The following is a 22,185-nucleotide window of genomic DNA, read 5'->3' on the forward strand; positions in this document are numbered from 1 at the left end:
GGGGATTAGGGCGGGGTCCTGAGATATTATAACTCCTAAATATCTAAGTTCTTTAGCAAAATTCCCCTCCTGATCGGTTATGTTCCAGGCCATAACCTCGGTTTTCTCATTGTTTATCTCATAACCTGACAGGCTTCCAAAAGTTTGGGTTACAGCTCCAAGCTCTGAAAGTGTAGTGCTGACATTGGATGATAGAAGGATCAGGTCGTCAGCATACAGTGCTAACTTTCGTTTCGTACAAACCCATTTATTTAAAAAGGGACAATCTTCTGATTCAGCCTTACGCTCTGAGCTAGCGGCTCTGTATATAAATCAAATAAGATGGGGGAAAGCGGGCAGCCCTGCCTAGTTCCACACCCTATCTTAACTATCGGGAAAATATTGCCATTAACCAGAATCTGGGCCCGAGGGGATTTATATATTTCTTTCAACACTTCCCTAAAACTATCAGCAAAACCCAAAACCTTAAGAACCCTATTCAAAAGGTTTCAGTTCCCCCGGTCAAAGGCCCTGGCTGCATCAACAGTAATGATTGATAGACGGTGACCCTGCGACTAAGCAAAGTCAATCGACCCAATTAAGGTATGTATTAAATCAGACATCTGCCGGCCTGGCAAGAAACCCTTTTGATCCGTGTGAATTATTTGCCCAACAACTTTGCTAAACCGGGCATTCAGAATTCTAGCAAATACTTTATAGTCAACATTTAGCAAAGAAATTGGGCGGTATGACTGACATTGTGTTGGGTTCTCCCCTGGCTTCAAAATCAGTGCAATAACTGCATCACTCCAAGAGTCAGGCAGGGGAGATGTACCTTCTAAGATCCCATTAAACAGTTTTAGCCAGACCGGGATAATCTCCTCCCTCAAAATCATCCGAAACATTATCACTAATTAGGAAGATAACAACAAGTTGTCCTGTGATGCTTGCTGGAATGGGCAGTGTTTAATTAGAAAGTGGATTGAATTCAAGTTTAGGTGACAATTTTGCAAAAGTGTGTGGATTTTGTATATATTTAAAATTGTTGATCTCCAAAAAGGTCTAAATCAATAAATCGAATAGAAATTTAAGTTTATCATTTGAATCCTATTGTTGGAAAAGATGTGATTTTGAACCCCATGAGGCGGTTCCTTTCCATAAAGCATTCAGGTTGTAATCATGAGTCAAATAATGCTGAGGAGGTTAAAATATTCAAATTGAATTCTAATTGCACATGAAATGTTCATTGTTCAATATTTTTCTCTTAGAATTTTAATGTACGGACTTTATTGCTTAAGGAAAATAATTAGTATTTGTTTTTCTATTTGTAGGAAGCATTACATTAATGAAATCACTGTATCCCACCTTCTTTCTTTCCTTTCCTGTTCTTTATGAACGTTTCTATTTTTGAACTTTAAAGACTGCCCGAAATTAAGAATTGTGCTCTACATAACTTTGCTGTGTTACAGTATGTTGATTTTTATGTACAATTTATTTCTCTTATGTGTATGGCAACTGATGTTTTGTTTTGCTTTAATAATCAGCTTATGTTGGGTTTTATTAGTCAATAAAATGTTTCAAACACAACAAATGGTAGTTGATATGTATTTACAACTGCAGCATTTTTATTGTATGGGCACTTTCAAAGGGGCCAAAAATATTGTCTGTGGGATGACGGAGGACCACATTGGCATCAGCAGGGAGAGAGTTGGGCAGGTAATTGGGGGTATATGTAAGGTTGGAAGTAGGGGGAACAAAGCATATTCAATGTGTGGACTGTGACTCCTGGAGTGGAGGAACAAGAACGAGCGAGGAAAAAAACTCTGCTCTGTGAAATTCTGCTTGCTCCGCAGAGTGTGGAAAACGACATACTTCGCAAACTGAGCGGAGCTCACTGCCCAGACTTAATTAAAAGGATATTTTAAACCATCTCCTAATTCCATGACCCTAACAAGGAGCTTTATCGTCAGACTCGTTCTTCTGTATGGGCACAGAACTCCTTAGTGACTTGCAATATCTGTATAATGTATGACAGAAGGTACTTTTCCCCTTGTGTAGCCTGCTTTAGAAGTTTTTCACTGGGTGCTATCGGAGACCATCAACACTCGCGGTGCACTAACACCATACAATTTATGTATCAGAGATTTATCCTCTGACGTAATAGGGCGATTTACATAATGAGGAAAGGAGCCTGGTTATTCCTGGTCACAGAGTACCACCATGTTCTTTATATAGAGATGAGAAATGGGAGAGGCTGTTCTCGATTATAAAGGGCCCCACACCTCAGCCTGGTTACTAAAAGTATAAAGATTCTGGTTGCAGACGGCACACAATCTGTTTACACGGTGAGGAGTCACATTAGCCTGGTGCTTGTGTACATATGCACAAGCGAACCGAGTTACAGATGGCACACAGACTCATTTACATACAAGACTGGTGCCTCCTGCTTAGAGACGGCACACTAGCGTCTTTACACAGGGAGAAGGATAGGAGCCTAGTGCTCCTTTACATATGTGGGAGATGTGAGCTTGGTGGCGCCTGGTTACAGACGATGCACAGGGAGAGGAGCTGGGTGATGAAAGAAAGCCAGGGTCTGGCAATCTGCAGCGTGATGGATATTCAGTCCAACCTCCATGATACATTATGTTTCACAGAATGTTCTTGGCGCCCCGTTGCCAACCATAATCCTGCTGACATCCGAACCAGGTCATGTGGAGTCTGGTGTCATCTCTGTCCTCTTTCAACTCTCTATATACCGATCCGTAAATACCACAGACCCTTCCAGTCACAGCTCCAGCTGGTTATAAACTCCAGACCGAGTAACAGGAAGACCTTATAAGAGATCATGTGTCTGACATATCAGGTCAAAACATTCAATCACTAATGGAAACCAGTATACAGAACATAGCTCCCCACACCACATTGTAAGAGGGATGAGTGCTAATGAAGTGTGGACACATTTTACCTTATATATATATATATCCTATTAATATAACCTGACTATCACTGGAAGGCATCAGAGCTCTGCACATGGTCCAAGACAAACACAGTCAACATGTGATTGGAGGTTAAATGGTTTCTAAGAGTGAGAGGCGTGTTGATGCATCATAATGTGATAATCTTTAAAGAGGTGCATTTTCAGCTCTTTTCCGTCACAATGTGCAGCTCTTAAGATTTCTGAAATATTATCCCTATTACGGTCCTTCTGCCTTGAGAAGGCTCATCCTGGACCAACATGAAGACAAAACACATGCAGTCAAATCGAGGACAAAGGGATTGTGACAAGGTTGAGGAACACTAGGGGGCGCTAGGTGGTGCCGGACTGTAATGGCAGCACTGCAGTGAGGCTCCCGTAGCCACGGGCGGCTTCCTACACTTAATCCTCATCCTGACTGAAAAAATCGCTTATTCCTCATTACCCTTGCAAAGCTGAAAGCATCCTGAGGCAGCAGCCCCAATTTGGTGCGCGTGGGACACCCATTTACCGAGCGACGAACGACGGAATCTGGTGTGGTGTCCCTTTGTAGTGTGGTGGTGTCTCCGTGTACATGAGCATAAATGCTTACCCCCCCCCCCCCCTCTGGAGGGTCTGACTCTAGTGCTCGGTAACGTTCCTGGAGGAGAGGGGTCCCGGGGTGGTCAGGAGTACTTAACTCTGTCCCCCAGAGACATCCCCCCTCTAACAAGTACCTTAGCATCTCTCATTCCGACAAAGTATTTACAGGCATTCATTCCATCTTGATGCCTAATACTAGTGTACAGACTTTCCACGTCTAAGCACAATAGCCAACATTCCTTGTCCCAACACAGATTATTGGATTTTTGGATGAAGTCTTGCATAGCTCTAAAGTAGGAATCCAAATTCTGTGCATATGGTGCCAGAAAACGGTCAACATATATTGAGGTATTCTCAAAAATACTATTTTTTGAGGAAACAGTGGGACGACCTGGTGGGTTTAGTGCATCCTTATGCACCTTTGGTAACAGGTAGTGTGTGGGGATGGTAGCTATTTCATTTTTAGGAATTGTAGTTCATCCCAACGGAGTAGTTGGTGTTCATGCCACTCCAGTAGTCTTTCCTTTTTCTTTCCTTTTTTTTTTTTTTTTTTTGTGTCCTCATTTGCCACAATGATTTGTTTCCATGATGAAGTCGAGTGGTATACGAGCGGGGTGCTGTCTCAGCAGATATTTTAGCTGGTAGGGTTCAACTTTAACTTTCGATACTTAACCCTCAGCTCCTCGTTCTCAACCAACTTTATTTCACCAAACGAAAACCAACCATTAAAGGAGTGGAAAATTTCCACAATGATACCTGGCCCTGAAGTATGTCCAAGTGGCTTAATCATTGGAACCGGGGGGGAAAAAAAAACGGAAATTCAATGTGTCCAATTTAGTAGATACCAAAACGCCTTTTTGTTTGAGTTACTAGACCTACCCAGGTCTAATCTGGAGACAGTTAGAATTGAGGAGTACCAATCTTCTATTGTAGGGGGCAAAGAGTCTTTCCATCTTCTGCATATCTCCCTCCTGGCAAGCAAGATAGAATAGGAAACTAGCTTCTTCTCTGAGCTATGGAGACCCTCCAAAATACCAAAGATAATCAGTGGGAGATCGAGGACTATGTTCGAGTTCAAAGATAAAGACAAAGTTCTTTTTATGTCCTCCCAAAAAGTTGACAAACTTGTGAGATTGAATGCTGTGCGATGATGTGTGTGGCGTTATTGTGCCCAGCGTGGAAGTGCCACTTCTAGAAGTTGGCCTGTCTGTGTACAAAAGGTAAATTGGCTGTCTGGCTTGTGATTGGCAGAGACTGGCTGGTGTGCCTGGCTCCATGAGTCAGGATGGGTCTGCCCCGGTGGTGAATGGGAGATCTGCATGTTAATGTGAGGGAGGGGTGCACCTGGGACTTGAATAGGGCTGGGCTTTCCCCACACAATGCTGGCTCCGCCCCCTGTGGCGCGACTGATGACCCTAACCTGGCCAGTGAATGAGAAGAGGGGCTGAGCACATCAGAGTGCTCCAAAACCAGCTGCGACTGGTTTTCCCCCCTACCCTACAGACGCAGACAGAGGAATTAGGTGTATAAAAAGGGGCTGTGTCCCCATGAATGTTGCTCACTTGTTCTTGACCTGAAGATGGGGGCCTGCTGCTGGGCGCCAGGAGGACCACCACTGGGGACTGCCTCCTTGTCTAGAGGGCCCTGTGAGCTGGCCCCTGGGCCCAGCCTTTGCCCCCCTGCCTTTCCAAAGACTTTGCCCTGGACTTTGGGGATTCCTGCCTGCCAGCTCTAGGGAGCGATGGCCTCCCCCCTTCTAAAAACAGTGCATTGCACTGCTGGATCGGCGATCCCTTTTCTCGAAGGAATCCCCGACGTGGGGATCCCCCTTTGTGCTTATCATCGGCGCGGGAGCCTACCCCGCAATTTTGCCGGTTTATGTCCCTAGCGGGTGCCCACCCCGCCAGGGACCTTGTGCCAGGGTGTATTCTTAAATTTGCGGCCTAGCGGGTGCTCACCCCGCTTTATATTTAAATTAAAGAGGGAGCCTACCCCTCATCAGCCCCGCATCACCGCCGCAGCCCGGGACAACAGAAAATCACAGTGCGGCCCCCGGAAGTCAGGCAGCCCTTGCTGAGACGAGGGCGGGCCCGGCCAAGGAACAGGAAGTCCGGCAGTAGGAGGAGACAGGAAGCAGGGCTCCCACATCGGCGGTGTGAGCCCTGCGTGTGTCTCCCACCAGAGAGCCCCGCAGCTGCCGGCAGAGAGGAGCACCGGCCACCGGAGCAGCGAGGCTCCCTGAGTGAAAGGAGAGCCCCGCAGCCCAAGAGGAGCCTCGCCCTACGCTGCGCAGACCGGAGGAGTGCTGCAAAAGACCTCCGGTGAGTGAAGCGGGACTCCGACGTTGGGGGCTCATTATTGTAGCAGTCCCAGAGCGGGACACCAACGGGGGAATTTGCTGATTCAAGTCCTGAGAGGTTCCCGGGCACCAGTGCATTCAGAGCCCACGAGGGGCCACGGGGACCATTATTGATAGAGGTGGCATAGGGGCACATTGCCGGTACCCACCCCCTCCTGCTAAGTGCTGCCTTCGTTTTGGGCCATAATTGTTTGTCAAGTCCCCCGAGCGGGACTTCAACATCTTGGGGGCATTATTGTTTGAGCCCGAGAGGCTCCACCAGTTTGGGGGCATTTCGGGAGGTAGGGTGGTCCCGGCTGGCAGCGGGCCGCTCCCCCCCACAGTGGGCAGCATTTTCTCTCGAACCCACGAGGCTCCCACGTTGTTTTGGCCCTATTTTGTTTATTTAGAGCCCAGAGGAGGTCTCCAGCTGCCCAGCACTTAGTGGGAAGCTGCTTCGTTTAGGCCCCCCCAGGAACCCTTCTGCCATCTTCTTTGGCTGCCTGCTCAGCCTACCCTGACATTGTGGACACCGGGCGTTTCAGCCCCTGAGAGGCCAGTTGGCCTGGGGGACAGTTCTGGTGTTTGCCCTTGCATGGGATACCTGTTTCTGGCCCTATGTGATCTTTGCGCAATTTGTGATTACCTGCCTACTGTGTAATGCCTTCTTACCTACACCTCTGAATGTGTTTTCATGCATCATGTGCCAAGCTTCTTGCCTATACCCCTAAATGTATTTTTATGCTTAGGTGGTTGTTTTTCCTAGTATAGTTATGCTAGTGAGTTCATGGTTCCCTGCGTGATATTTGCCTAAGGTGTTTAGGATCGCGTAGGTGGTACTTATCTTTTACCAGTGATTACTGGTTGTGTGCTACATTTACTATTTGATGCTACAGTTATGATATGTTCTATGTGCTAAGTGCTACTCCTACAAGTATTCTATTTCCACAAAGTGCTAGTTCTACCAAGTGCTTATTCCTGACAGTGGTTCATTTGCCCCTGTCCCATGTATTTAATCCCCTGTAAATTCTGCCCGTGCCTCTGGCACATTGTAAAGTGTGTGTTTATTATCTAATGTGTTTGGTATAATACAAAGGCTATTTTTATATATAACCTTGTGTGGAGTTTCCTTTGTGGTGGGCCTTGGGTGTTGTTGCTGGGTGAGTGCGCAAATACTTAACCTACATTGCCTCCGGGATTAGCCTTACTGCTCGTGTCACGTTACCTAGAGGGTGAGCAGGGGTTATCCTTGGCGTGTAACTTCCTTGCCCTGACTAGAGTGGTGGTTTCTGCCTGGCTTAGGTGCAAGCCTTAGCCAACCGGAAATCCCATTTCTAACATTCCCTGTCACTTCTAACGTAACAGTTGCTATTGCTCACCTGTCTGAGTCCCTCCTTTACATAGTTCTCTCTTCAAATTATCACTATGTTGCCCCCCTTGTCGGAGGGTTTAATGATTATTGTCTGATCTTTCCGTAACTCAGTTAATGTGTTCCATTGTCTCTTGTTCAAGTTACTCTGTTTCAATTGTTCTCTACTTAGTTTCAAAATTTCCTCTGTAACTGTGTCTGAGAATACATCAATATTGTATTTGGGTAATTGGGGAATGGATCTAGATGGCATTCTAAAATTCGTCATTTCCCCCTGTCGATACCAAGGATGTTGCTAATATTAGTGGGATCTAGAGAGTCATTGGAATTACTAGATATGATTGTGGTCTCTTCCATTCCTTCTAAACTGTGTAGTGTTTGTAATATCTCAATGTCTCTTATTGTAAGGGCAGTCTGGAGAGAAGTGGTTGTTGTTGTCACATCAATTGTTTCCCTGTTTGGACGTAATTCATGTATTTTGTACAATTTCATCTTCCAAACAAACTTAAATAAATCGATCCTTAATTGTGCATAATTTACTTGTGATGTAGGACAAAAGGATAATCCAAGTTTAAAAGTACAAATGTCCTCATGTGTGAATTGTGTTTTAGAGAGGTTTATTACCGTTACTTTCTTCGATTGTACTGCCATTACTTGTTCTTTCCATGCTGGCCCCGTATTCCCATGCCGCTGTTTGTTTGTTTTCCTTTGTTGCCTGCTTCTCTGGCTTTCACTTTTGTGCCCCTTCCTCTGCCTCTTTGTTTTGACTGAAATGAGTGTTCGTTTTCTTTTTGGAGCATCCAAAGTTCCTCAGAAAAATAAATCTTTGGTGCCATCTTGTTTCTCAAGTCTTCCAACAATCCGAGTTCAGAGCTCTGGTCCGTGCCTGATTTTGATACTTTTGCAGCGTGACTCTTTCTGGATTCACTATGCTGTGCATTATTCCGCGGTCTAGTGGTTGGGTCCGGAATCGTAGTCTTTTCTTTTTTTTTCCGTAGCCCAGGTGGGCGTCGACGTCCCACCTTTTGGTGTACTTCCTGCGACGTCGGCACGCTTCCTGCGGAAGCTCCCACCTTTGGGAGCCATCTTCAGATTCTTTTTTCCGCCATTGGGTCTTGAATGTCACCGAGAGGCTCCAGAGTTTTTGTAGAAAAGAAGAGGAAAAAGAAAAATTTTACACAGAAAAGATTGGAGAATATACTGAGGAACGAGATCACCAAGCCAGGACAACGAAGAAGGAGGAGAACTTTGAGATCTTCGACGTTCAACAGAGAATGGGCACACAGGGGGCCCCCTGAGCGCAGGAATGGACAAAACACCTTTTAAATTCTACCGTAACTGCCACCACAAATACGCGCAGAAGGACCAGCACCCTGTCTGCAACCTTTGCTTACCAGTTGACCACACGAGCAAGGATTGCAACGCATGCTCCGCCTTCACCCCGAAGACACTCAGGGTTAGAGAGAGACAGAGGAAAGCCAACTACACCATGCAAGGCAAAGGCCAACCTCTGTCGCTGCGGGACCTGGGCCTCTCCAGCGACAAAGAGGACAACATCACCGAGGGACCAGATGACTACACGGTCGTAGAGACCGTTAAGAAGGCATCTAAAGAGGTAGGAGAGACGTCGACCCCTAAACCCCCGACAGGCTCTCGAAAGCCCGAGTCAGACTCTCGGAAAACAGAGTCTAAGTCCTCGAAGGGAGCACTGGCGCCGAAAATCTCGACGGCCGCAGCTGCATCCAAGGACAAACAGCCCAGCGGATCCTTCGAAAAGGACTCCCAGGCAGCGAAGACTGGCGAAAAGCCAAAGTCGTCGAACCACGTCCCCGAAAAGGACTGCTCGACTTCGAAGGAGAAGACCCGGCGCCAGAAGTACAAAACAACATTCTGAGCACCCCAGTCAATGGAGAGACACTATTCGGGGCACCGGTGGATGAGAAACTCACCCAGCTCAAGAAAGAAATTTAAACTGCAAGGTCCATGGGGTCCTTACAATTCAGAGGGATGAGAAGGGGTACCCCGACACGGAGACCAAACAGAAGGGGAGGAAACCAGCTGGGAATGTCTCACCAGACATTCCAGCAGGCACACCAGGGTGGCAATCAATCACAGCAGGGACAGCAAAAGCAAGCCTGGCAGTACCAACCTCGGGGCCAGTACTTTGGCGGGAGGGCGAATGGACGAGGGCAAACAAGAAGAGTGGGCCAACAACCCGCCTCAAAGTGACGCCGTCACGCAAAGCGTGCCCACCCACACGACCCCTCCGAGGGTGAGGCACAACAAGGTCAACGAGAGGGGGTTACACGGACCAAACATCCACGAACATGTAACACCAGTAGGAGGCGGGCTAAGATACTTCTTCCAGGAGTGGAAGAAGATAACTACAGACAAATGGATACTCAACATCATACAGTTCGGATGCTGCATAGAACTGGAAAAGAAACCACCAAACAGAAAACCAAAAAGGAAGGAACATTCAGGAAAAGAACTAGCGTTACTCCTAGAGGAATCACAAGACCTGCTCCGAAAGGAGGCTAACGAACCAGTTCCATTCAGAGAAAGGAACAAGGGAGTGTACTCAAACTATTTCCTAGTTCCAAAGGTGGACGAAACGCTAAGACCCATCCTTCACCTAAGGTTCCTAAACCAATACATAAAGACACAAAAATGCAAAATGACATCCCTACAAGAGGTAATTCCTCAGATAAGGGACGGAGATTTCATGTCCACCATAGACCTCAAAGATGCCTACCTGCACATTCCCATGAACAGGCAGCACAAACATCTACTAAGATTTACCATCAACAAAGAACACTACCAGTTCACAGCCCTAGCTTTCGGACTAAAGTCCGCACCAAGGGTGTTCACCAAATGTCTCGCAGCCGTGGCAGCGTTGTGGTACTGGGTTTTTCAGAACCGGGGTTAACCCCGTAAACCTGCGATGTCGGGGGAAACACACCCGAGGACCACGAGTCCTTTTCCTGATTCAGACCACAGAAACTCAGAGTCTTCTAGGTGAAGTCAAAGATCGGTTTTATTGGCTGCAACCAAGGTAACAAGCGTCCTAGAAGTACAACACACAGGGAGTATGTTCTCAGGAGACTGTCGCAATTTACAAGAATCAGGCTTCTCTTTTTATACAGAATTTTAAGCTTCAGGCAAACAGTCTTGGTTTTACAGTAGATCATTGACATAACTTCTATTACAAAGAAAAAGGCAGAGTCATGATGACATGTCCATATTTCATTTAGCCCGGCCCATAACAAATCACCCGGTGAGGCCCGACCCTTCATCAGATATCGGTGGACCCCCAATAAGACGGGCACCTCCCCATCATAAAACGAGTGAAGCAAAAGAGTAAAGATAGATGTGGGCAAGATACGGCAGGTGTGTGCGCAATGAGGAGGTTTTATGGCCGGTTGAGCCCTGATGCTATCTTGTTCGGCCACTGGAGGGGAACTGACCTAGCAGGTCCGGCCTGGGGCAATGGTTCTAACTGGCATAGGTCATGGAAAAGTCGATTAAGGTGTACGTGTCCTTCTGGGGTCGAATTCGGCTGGTTTATAAGCCTATGTAAAGGGCAACTCACAAAATGGCTGCCATACACAAAATGGAAGCTGAGGGTTCTGAACGAGAGTGACGATTCCAGGGCGAAGTCGTCACTCGAATATGCTGAAAATACTTGTGCATGATGTACTCGTCATTCTCGGTCTTTTGATACTAAATTCGTCAATTTACGACAAAGTTTTATTCTCGAGTGCAGACGTAATACACGAGTCCAGAATTCTTCAGTACTACAATGTACCTGCGCAGGGCAGAAGTTCATGTATACCATTACCTCGATGACTGGCTAATAAAAGCAAGTTCACACAAGACATGCAAGGAACACGCACAGCGGGTCACGGAAACACTGACAGACCTGAGTTTCTCCATACACTGGGAGAAATCCTCAATGGAACCAGAGCAAGTGAAGATCTTCCTGGGGGCACTGGTTAACACCATACAGCACAAGGTGTTCCCCAGCGACAAGAGAACACTGGCTCTGCTGAAGGAGACACGCCACTACCAGAAGGGGCGAGCTCTGACAGTGAGGACAGCGAGCAAGATCATGGGGATGATGGAGTCCTGCATACACCTGGTCCCCAATATACCGTTCCACATGAGACCATTCCAGGAATGGCTGCAACAACAATGGTCACAAGCTACAGGAAGTTGGGAAGATCTAGTTAGATCTTCCCAACTTCCTGTAGCTTGTGACCATTGGTTGTAACGCACGCAGTGCAGGAGGAGATTATGTGGTGGAACAGGGAGACCATAACAAAAGGGAAGACTTTAAAACCACCAACCCCAACGGTGACCATCACCTCAGACGCATCCCAGATGGGATGGGGAGCACACATGAACAAACTCAAAGTGAGGGGTCTGTGGACTCCAGCAGATGCGGTCAGACACATCAACTACCTGGAACTGAAGACCGTGTTTCTTGCCCTGAAGGCATTCCAGAAACAACTGTACAACCATAGAGTGTGGATACAAACAGACAACACAACAGCGATGTTCTACATCAACAAACAGGGAGGAACACAATCAGTCGCACTATCCAACCTAGTGCAGGAAATATGGAGATGGGCCATCCCACTCAAAATAGACCTGCTAGCTATACACCTACCAGGGAAGGACAATGTGGAAGCAGTCTGGCTCAGCAGACAGACTTCAGCATCCCACGAGTGGAAGCTCAATGCACAGAAAACGCAAAGGCTTTTCAGGAGATCGGGAACACCGACGATAGACCTATTTGCAACACACCAGAATGCAAAATACCGACACTTTGCATCCATGTAACCAGTGGAACGATCCCATGGGACTGCCCTATGGATAAGCTGGTCGAAAACATTTGCCTACACTTTTCCCCCGATACCACTGATACACAGGGTACTCAACAAGTGCAGGACCTGCAACATGACACTGATCCTGGTGGCACCACAGTGGCCAAGGCAGACCTGGTACTCACAAATAATGGAAATGGCACAGGGACCACCCCACAAGTTTGGGAGAAGAAAGCACTTACTCTCCATGCAAAACAGAGAAGTACTACACCCGGAGCCAGAGAGCCTCAGCCTAGCGGCATGGCTCCTGAAGACATAGAGTTTGCACACCTAATGTTACCTGAGAGCACCCTGCGGGTGCTACGAGAGGCAAGGAGACCTACCACACGAAAGTGCTATGTGGAAAAATGCAAGAGGTTCACGCAATGGTGCAGCAAGAAGAAACTACACAAGAAGATAAGGGAATCAACAGTGCTAAGATACCTCACGCACATGCTAAAAGCAAAACTAAGTTCATCCTCGCTGAGCACACCTAGCAGCGATAGTAGCCTACACAAGAGGAGAGACAAGAAAGAGCTTCTTTACATCACAAGTAGTAAAGAGATTCCTGGAAGGGGCAAAAAGGATTGCACCACCTAAGAGGATGCCGCCACCGGCATTGAACCTTAATTTAGTCCTAACAGAGCTTTTGAAAGTGCCCTTTGAACCCATCCATAAGGCCTCCCTACAAATGCTGGCAATGAAGGCAGCCTTTCTGGTGGCTATCAACTCGCTGCGCAGGGTAAGCGAACTGCAAGCGTCGACACTGCAGGAATCCTACCTTCAAATACGCAATCATTGGGTGGTAATGAGAACTGACCCACACTTTATGCCAAAGGTGGTGTCTAGGTTCCACATGAACCAGACAGAACAAATACCCAGCTTCTTTCAGAAACCGTCCACAAGCGCAGAGAGGGCACTGCACACTCTGGATGCTAGAAGAGCAGTAATGCATTACATGGAAAGAACTAAGGAGCACAGGAAAACAAATCAGTTATTTCTGTCCTTCGCAAGCAGTTTCCTGGGTAGACCAGTAACAAAGGGAACCATCGCACGATGTATCGCAGAAACTATACAATTCTGCCACAAACAGGCAGGCCAAGAACTAGCAGAGGGGGCATGAGCCCACTCTACCAGGAAGAAGGATCTGGGTCATCACACACACGGTTGGCTGTGACATTTCTGCTATAACCAGCAGTAGCTACATAATCATGCATGCATTACTAAACCGTGTGTTCTCTCCATATTTGTTTGATTATTTGTTATAAAAGTCAAGCTAATTTCATTTACTGTACCCTTGTGCACACCGCAGTACCTTGCATGCTCACTGTACTTTGCTGTAGTACACACTGATGAGCAATACATGGTTCCTTGAGTCCAATTTAGCGCCGTGGCGAGCCATGCATCCCTAAACACCACTATTGTAACCCCTCTGCTGAGCATTGCATGCTTCCAGTCAGACGCTCCCGGATGAACTTGCATACTTCTACGCACTGTAATGGGGCATTCACTGCTGAGCCAAACATGCTTCGTATATTGGGTAGTTGTGCACACTGCGGAACCACGCGTGCTTCATCTTCATTTCGGTTGTGCCCACACTGATGAGCCACAAATAATTTCTATATGGCACAATTGTGCACACCCTCTGCTGTGCCTTTCTTAACCAGGTATTCTTATGATGCTGTGCAGTTGTGCACACTGCTAAGCTGTGCCCTCAATGCATCCTGTAGCCAACCGTGCAGCAATCTCTCTTGCCTTGCAAGCTTCGTTTAAGGTGCAGTTGTGCATAGTGCTAAGTCTTAAATGCTTAGTGTGAAAATAATTTTTGTATACTGCTGAGCCATGCTTTCTTTTTACACAGTACAATTGTACGCACACTTTAGTACCATACATGCTTTATTTAGTGTGCTGTGCTGCAGAGTATAAACAGTTACGCCTTGCATGCTTCCTATATGGTGCAGTTCTGGAAACTATTAACTCCTACCTGGTTTGCTGTACAGTGCAGTTGTGCACTACAATACAGTACAATTGTGCACACTGTTGCGCCATCCTGCTTTCAACCCGTGTGCTAGTCACACACACACACACCACACCCCCACATACATCTTGTATGGATCCATTCAGATATATTTGTGCTCTGATTGCTGCGTCATGCATGCCTCTTAAGGGTTTTTGCAGACAGACTACTGAGCCATGCATCCTTCAGATATATTTGTGCTCTGATTGCTGAGTCATGAATGCCTCTTTAGGGTTGTTGCAGACAGACTGCTGAGCCATGCATCCTTCAGATATATTTGTGCTCTGATTGCAGTCATGCATGCCTCTTAAGGGTTTTTGCAGACATACTACTGAGCCATGCATCCTTCAGATATATTTGTGCTCTGATTGCTGAGTCATGAATGCCTCTTTAGGGTTGTTGCAGACAGACTGCTGAGCCATGCATCCTTCAGATATATTTGTGCTCTGATTGCTGCGTCATGCATGCATCTTCAGGGTTTTTGCAGACAGACTGCTGAGCCATGCATTCTTTAGTCCCTGCAAGATACTGTATCGCTCAAGCATTATCCAGTGCTTTCACACAACGGGTGCAATCTGGGCCAAGGGTGGCGGCGGCACGTGTACTGATTTGACAAAGCCATTCATCCACTTACAACGGTGCTACAATCGCCTCTTAGTTTGGATGGTGCTTGCATTGCTTTTGTTGCAGTTTATCCAAGAGTGCTGCTCACAACGGGGCATGAGACTGAGCATGGTTTGTTGTGTGCTCCTGGAAGCCTTCAGGGGTTTCCAGGAGGAGAGAACAACTTAGCGCTTTGACCTAGTGTACGCAATAATAATTATACATTAACAATAATAACCACTACTGAAATTATTTTAATAACTGCAACAACAACACAAAGAGAGCTCAGTTTACATATCCTCCCATTCTGAACACACAATGTTTTTTAAGTTCTTTATTGCAGCTAATAAGACTGGCCGTGATACACTCCTTGATTAACATCTCGTTGGAGTCCGGCACGGTACCCGCTAGCTGGAAGCGGGCGGTGGTTTCTCCCATCTTAAAAAAACCTTTTTTGGACCCAGACAAACCTGAAAACTATCGGCCCATCTCCCTGCTTCCTTGGCCTACCAAAGTGTTAGAGGCTCACGTTAACAAAGCTCTCTCGGCTCACCTTGTCCAGGCTAACATCTTGGACCCCACCCAGAACGGGTTCCGTGCTGGTCACAGCACGGAGACCGCCCTTCTCTCCATGGCTGAACATCTCCGCACGGTGATGGATGCGGGGCAGACTGCGGCGCTCGTTTTATTAGATCTGAGCGCCGCGTTTGATACTGTCTCTCATCCCATCCTGTTGCATCGCCTGGAGGAGAGTGGCCTGGGTGGTTCTGCACTCCAGTGGTTCCGGTCCTTCCTTGACGATCGTTTCTTTAGCGTTGCCATGCCACCGTTCCAGTCCCAATCCCATCCTCTGAGACAGGGGGTGCCGCAAGGCTCCTCGCTGAGTCCCACGTTGTTTAATCTCTACGTGAGACCGCTGGCTGAGGTCGTCAAGCAATGGGACTTGACTATGGTCTCATATGCTGACGATACTCAGCTAGCGGTTTCCATCAGCGGGGACCCGGACCGGGATGCCCCCAGGTTTCAGAGTGTACTTAGGGCGGTGGCGAGCTGGATGAAGAACAACTGTCTCCAGCTCAACGCGAAGAAGACGGAGATCATGATCGTCGGTAGGAGGGCGGATCTTTGGGGGGACAGGTGGTGGCCTGCGGAGCTGGGGCCGGCCCCGCTTCCGGTCACTGAACTAAAGAACCTGGGAGTATGGATGGACCCTGTGCTTTCCTTCGAGGTCCACTCTAAGAAAACCGCGGCCTGTTGCTTCGGCATCTTACGGTCGTTGCGCCCCATTCTGAAGTTCTTTGACCACAGTACCAGGCAGCTGATAGTCCAGGCTACTGTGTTATCCCGCAAGGACTATGCAAGCTCTCTTTTGGTAGGCTCCAATTTGGCTGAGGTTGTTCGCCTCCAGCGTGTTCAGAACGCCGCGGCGAGAGCCATAGTGGGCTTACCCCGTACTAGCCCCGTTTCCAGCACACTGAGATCTCTGCATTGGCTGCCCGTCAGAGCCAGAATCCAGTTTAAAGTGCTGTGTCTGGCGTTCAAGATCCTGAGGGGAGAGGGTCCCCCAATCCTTGCGGACCTTTTGTCCTGGTATGTGCCCTCCCGGCCCCTGAGATCCTTGGGTCACGCTCTTACTGTGGTCCCTCGATTCAGGTTGTGTCGGGCTGGTGGCCGGTCCTTCCGGGTCAGAGCGGCTCAGCTCTGGAACTCCCTTCCGGTAGAGCTGCGGTTATTAGATGACCTTTTAGCTTTTCGTAAAGCTTTAAAGACCTTTTTGTTTTAATAAACTCGCCATCTGTGTCTTTTATCTGTTGTGTTTCCATGTAGGTGTTGCATATTACCTGACACGCGCCAGGACGCCCCTTAGCTGGGGCAGCTGTGCGCGTTACAAATGTATGTAACATAACATAACATAACATAACATAACTGGCATTTTTGTCACTGCCCCCATTTCTGGTCTCATTATCTTTTCTTCTTGCCCTTCTATTGAAGGGCAGGAAGGAAAGATGATGGGACCGGAAAACAAGCTATTGTTTATGCCTGGCATTCTCCTGGTGTTCCTCGTTCACCCCTTCACTTCTACCTTTTCTTGTTCGTCTTGACGTCTCTCTAACGTTATAGGAAACGAAAAGGATTTATAGAGCGCAAACAAATGCCCAAAGGTGTCAAGGCGCTGACAGCAATTATCCCTAAAGAAGGAAAAGAAGACGGAAATAAAAATTCCATGGTCTCAAGCCCCGAAAGCATCCATGACAGAATAAAAAGTCAGGTTTTTAACCCCCTTGGCGCGCCGTAGAATCCGCCGCGGTGCGGATGTTTCTGTGTGCGGGCGGGGCTGTGTCGGCCAACGGACGTGCGCAGCACTACGGAGGTAGTGCTCGCGACGGCCGTTGGCAGATTCACGCAACGACCAGGTTAAGGCCTTAGCCATACGAAATGGGGTGTGAGCCTGAAGACTGGAGATGGAACAGAGAAGGGAGTTCCATAGCTTGAATACGGCCACGGAAAAGGCTCTGGACTCCCCAACTTGCCTTTTAGTATTTAGGAACAATTACAAGATTTTGACTTGAGAATGGAAGCTGTCTGGAGGGAATATATCATTGAAACATGTCTTTAATATCTCCATGCCCCATGTTATGCAGTACCTTGTGAGCGATGCATAAAGTTTGAAGGTAACAGGTTTGTCACAGGTAGCCAATTGAGCTTCAGAATCTCTGCCAAAACTGATTGAGATTTAGGAATATCAAAAATCAATCTTGCCACCGCATTTTGGACCAGCTGCAGTTTGACTATTACAGTCTCGTTGATAGCCAGGTAGAGCGCATTGCAGTAGCCTAGCCAGGATGAGATCAGTGCCCCGGCCACTTGCTTACGTGCCGGGAGGGAAATGTAAGGATCTCTCCTTCTCCAGGTGCCCTTTCTCTTCCTTCCCTCGCACTTCTTCTTCCTGGTTTTTTCTGCTCTCTCGTATCTGTACTGCTGTTCCTCGTTTCCCTCTTGTTACCCCCACTGCGCTTCCCGCCCATTGAAGACGGATCACGAGGGCTTCAGGAGGAACCATGGCTGGTGACTGCGACCTCTGTGCTCTGTCCTTGTGTATGGACTTATTTATTTAAGTGATCAGTCTTTTAAAAACAAAAACCATTAAACTAATGACATTTATAATAGTACTACTGCATACTTATATAAACACGTAAAATCATTAGTAGCATTTTTACACGGTTGGGCTACAACATACTTCTATACATCAATTATTTAAAATTTTGTTTAAAATGGAGATTTGGGAGTTCTTGTCTTTGTGACAGATTATTGCGATCTCCACGGAGTTTCAGCCAATTTCCTTTAAATACACATTTAAAAGTTTCACCCCCCTGCACTGTTTAGTGATCTGATGGGCTGTTGTGGATGGATGTGATCATGTCTGTGATCCTTGAATACTAATCTAGTGGGCAGTAGCCCCTTTTGGAACATGGTCTTCTTGTCTGCTCAGTGGGCTAAAAATAGCTGGTATCAGAGCTTCCTGCCTGTTACCGACCCACTGGGTGTCTTAAGTTATCGCGTCGCCATCCCTAATCCCTGGCCAAGCAAGATCAGGCTGCAGATTTAGTAGGAATAGCACACCTGAGAGCACTAGTCCAAGTTAGGCTCCCATGCTGTGTGCTGCTGTAGAGACCCTAGTACTTGCAATTCTACTTCATTCCCTTTTCGGTGTCATTCTCTGCCATGCCAGCAGTAAATGTAAATGTATTTTCAGCTAAATAGTTGGGCACAGGTGCTTTTAGTCGGGTATGGTGAGATGTCTGTTGCATTTCAACAGGAATTTTTATCGACACACACTTTTCCCTTTCTGTTTTGAAAGTCTTTAACAATGTTGGTTGTATTACAAAATAACATGTTTTCTCTCACTCCGCATGTGTCTCCTTTCCATTGCCCCGTTAGGCCCTCTCATGCACCCTGCTTGTCATATAATGCATTTTAACATTATAACTCAGCTCCATTCATGGAAAATCTACGGCTCACCCCCTCCAATCTTACTGCCCAAGCCACGCTCCTGCCTGCCAGTGTCTCATTATTACCGATTTACTTCAGTGTCAATGAGGTGTTTGCTGGTTTACATGTGAGTGTCTTTTAGCCTGTGTGTTTGTTTATGTGTGCATGTTTGTGTGCGACTATTTGAATATCTGTTTGTGGGTGTTAGTTTGTTTCTATTTGTATTTACGTGTTTGTGTGCACCATTGTGGGTAGTTAGGTGTCTGTATGTTCATGTTTGGTGTGTGTTTGTGGGTCTGTGCATCTCTTTGTATGTGTATTTCTTTGTGGGAGCACTCTTTTGTGTCTTTATCAAGCAATCAATCAGTATACTTGTAAAGCGCACTACATACCCGTGAGGGTCTCAAGGCGCTGGGGGGGGGACGCTGCTACTGATCCAGAGCCAGGTCTTGAGAATTCTTCTGAAGGCCAGTAGGTCTTGGGTCTGCCGTAGGTTGGTGGGGAGGATGTTCCAGGTCTTGGCGGCGAGGTGGGAGAAGGATCTGTCTCCGGCTGTTGTTCTTAAAATGCGGGGGACAGCGGCGAGGGCGAGGTCGGCAGAGCGGAGCTTGCGGGTGGGGGTGTAGAAGCTGAGTCGTCTGTTGAGGTACGCTGGGCCGGTGTCGTGGAGGGCTATCAATGTGCTTAACCTCTTCCTTAGAAGATAGAAATTCTCTTTTAATGAGATATTGCCTATGCCTGCCCTATACATTAAAACACACAATAAATTACATTAGCACACCCAATTTTTTATGTATTCACAGTCAATTATTAGGATAAGATTTTCAGTGTAAAAACTGTACTTGTAAATCATTATTTTTCTCACAAACACAGATTGTTTATCCTCCACTTCTACTTTCAAACACAATGCGTAAACTACAGGCGTAGCTTTCATTAGTGCAGCAGGTGCAGTGGCACCAAGGCCCACTGAACTCTAATTATTGCTGTATTTCATAGTTTAACATGGGCCAAAGAGGGAATTTCTTTCTTGGACTAGAGCCCCTGACACACTGGCTCCTGCTGTAACCTAGCCTTGCTGGAGAACGTTATTTGCGAGAGGGTTGCTGTATGGAAGAGTAAAGACTCGTTGGATATTGCTCTACTCGTGAAATACACCTGCTTTAGAGTTGGAAATGATTATCAGCCCCGTCAGTGGCAGGAAGTTCCATCGGGGAGCATGGCAGTGCCTAACAGGACTGAATGTGAACACAGCTAAGTACAGGAGGCTGCTCTGGGCATTACAGGTGCCTGTATTCTAGGTCTTGTCATGACTTTTGGACAACTTAACTAGATATGGTGATCTCCTGTATGTGCTGCAAGTACATAATATTAAGGCGTTAAGAGCCCAGTTCCTTGGGGAAGTTTACTTGCGAGCCATAGCGACTCGAAGGGGGAGCAGCCATAAAGACAAGCCCCAGGGCAGTCCGGAAGTCAGCCACGGTGTACCCTCTTATGCCCTCATTACTTCTTTGGTTTCTATGGGAAATATGATTTTGAGAAATACAGAGAATCTATTTACTTTAATGCTGAAAACTGCCAACTTTTCTATGAGTACATTTGGGAGAAATTAGGAATTACCAGGTGAATTGAGGCATTATATCACAAAACGTGTAATACTCAAATATATATATATATATATATATATATTCCCTAATGGCAGTCTCCAAATAGCCCAACAGGTATCTCCAGTATGCGCCAGGGAGCTGCGTTGCAGACAGGTGTTCAGAGGCCACGCCCCTTTTTACACCTCTCTGCAACGCATCTCTGTGGTGCTTACTGGAGGTACCTAGTGCGCTAGTTTGACCCTAGGGATCCTTAGGATTGAAGGGGACTTAATCTCTCAATGTAGAACAGTGACAGGGTGCGTTTGCACAGTGGTGAAGGGAGGGGATGGGGCCTGACGTGATGTGTGCCCTGAGGCGCGTTTTAAGTTGGGGAAAAAATTCAACTTCAAACCTGAGGGACCATGGGGGCCAAGTAGTCCACCAGGTGCTTCCAGGAAGCGCTACTGCTCTGCGTTGCAGAGAGGTGGTGCATGCCGTGCCCCTTTTTACATCTCTCTGCTACGCAGCTCTGTGGCGCTTACTGGATGTACTACGAATTCCGATTTACTCACCTGTTGTCAGGAGAGACCTCAGTGCTGCATCTTTGATCCAAGTACTAAACCTCAAAAGTAATACTAACCACACTTACCATTAACTTGAATTTCCTTCGATAGGCTAACATTGACTGGTTTCACTTGGAAATTCTTCTAAGTGTGGAGTTTTGCAACTTTAAAATCTTCACCTAAATTCATCCGAACAACAAATTCCGATTTACTCACCTGTTATCAGGTGAGAACACAATGCTGCATCTTTTAGCCCAGCACTGACCCTGAAAAGTAATTCTAACCATACATACCAGTAACTTGTATTTCCTTCCATAGGAATCCATTGTCTGGTTTTCACCAGAAAAGTTTCAAAGTGTCTATTTTCACAAACTAAAAATATTCCTTAAAAATCGCCTGTATGTCAAACGCATTCTTTCAACTGTTTACAGGAGATGCACCAGTGCTGGATCCAGGATCCACCACTGAGTAAGAAAAAGTAATGATAACACTACGTACCTGCTAAGTGAATTTCCTTCCAAAGGGTAACATTGAGGGGTTTTATTTGGAAAAGTTTCTAAGTGTGGAGTTTTGGAACTTTAAAATATTCTTATAAAATCAGCAGAACTATGAATTCCGATTTACTCACCTGTTATCAGGAGAGAACCCAGTGCTGCATCTTTTAGCTCAGCACTGACCCTGAAAAGTAATTCTAACCATACATACCAGTAACTTGTATTTCCTTCCATAAGAATCCATTGTCTGGTTTTCACCAGAAAAGTTTCTAATGTCTATTTTCACAAACTAAAAGTATTCTTTAAATATCGCCTGCATGACTTAAACACATTCTTTCAACTGTTTACAGGAGATGCACCAGTGCTGGAACCAGGATCCACCACCGAGTAAGAAAAAGTGACTATAGCACTACTTACCTGCTAAAGGAATTTCCTGCTATAGGATAACATTGGTGATTCTATGTCAAAATATTTGTGTCAACTTTTAAAATACATTAATATTCCTTAAAAATCACTACTGTAACTAAAACACTTTTACTCACCCGTTTACAGGAGATGTCCAAGGACTGAATCTAGGATCCAGTCCAGTGGTTAGAAAAGTAATCCATAAAGTAACTAATTGCAATTAACTAGAAATTCACATTGAGGTCAATGTTGCATTGTGTTTGAAATTGTGTTGCCCATTGCAACAACTGTAACTACTGTACTTAAAAGTCTATTGCCTATTTGCAAAGTATTTAAACTAAAGTAATTCATTCTAAGAAAGTATATTTTGTAATGTAATCTAAAATGTAATTGTAATGCTTTTAAAAAAAATATCTAAAA

General features: G+C 46.4%; 1 long non-coding RNA gene across 1 annotated transcript in view; it reads left to right on the forward strand.

Annotated features, from left to right (window-relative positions):
- LOC144805920 (uncharacterized) overlaps window positions 1–21,810 on the forward strand; it is a 223,565-nt gene extending 201,755 nt beyond the window's left edge. The window contains exon 5 of the long non-coding RNA XR_013605628.1: window positions 21,711–21,810. This is a non-coding gene — a long non-coding RNA (uncharacterized LOC144805920). The remainder of the gene's footprint in view (window positions 1–21,710) is intronic.
- Window positions 21,811–22,185: the final 375 nt, after the last annotated feature.

The sequence above is a fragment of the Lissotriton helveticus genome, assembly GCF_964261635.1.
Source record: "Lissotriton helveticus chromosome 1_1 unlocalized genomic scaffold, aLisHel1.1 SUPER_1_unloc_33, whole genome shotgun sequence".
NCBI classification, from domain to species: domain Eukaryota; kingdom Metazoa; phylum Chordata; class Amphibia; order Caudata; family Salamandridae; genus Lissotriton; species Lissotriton helveticus.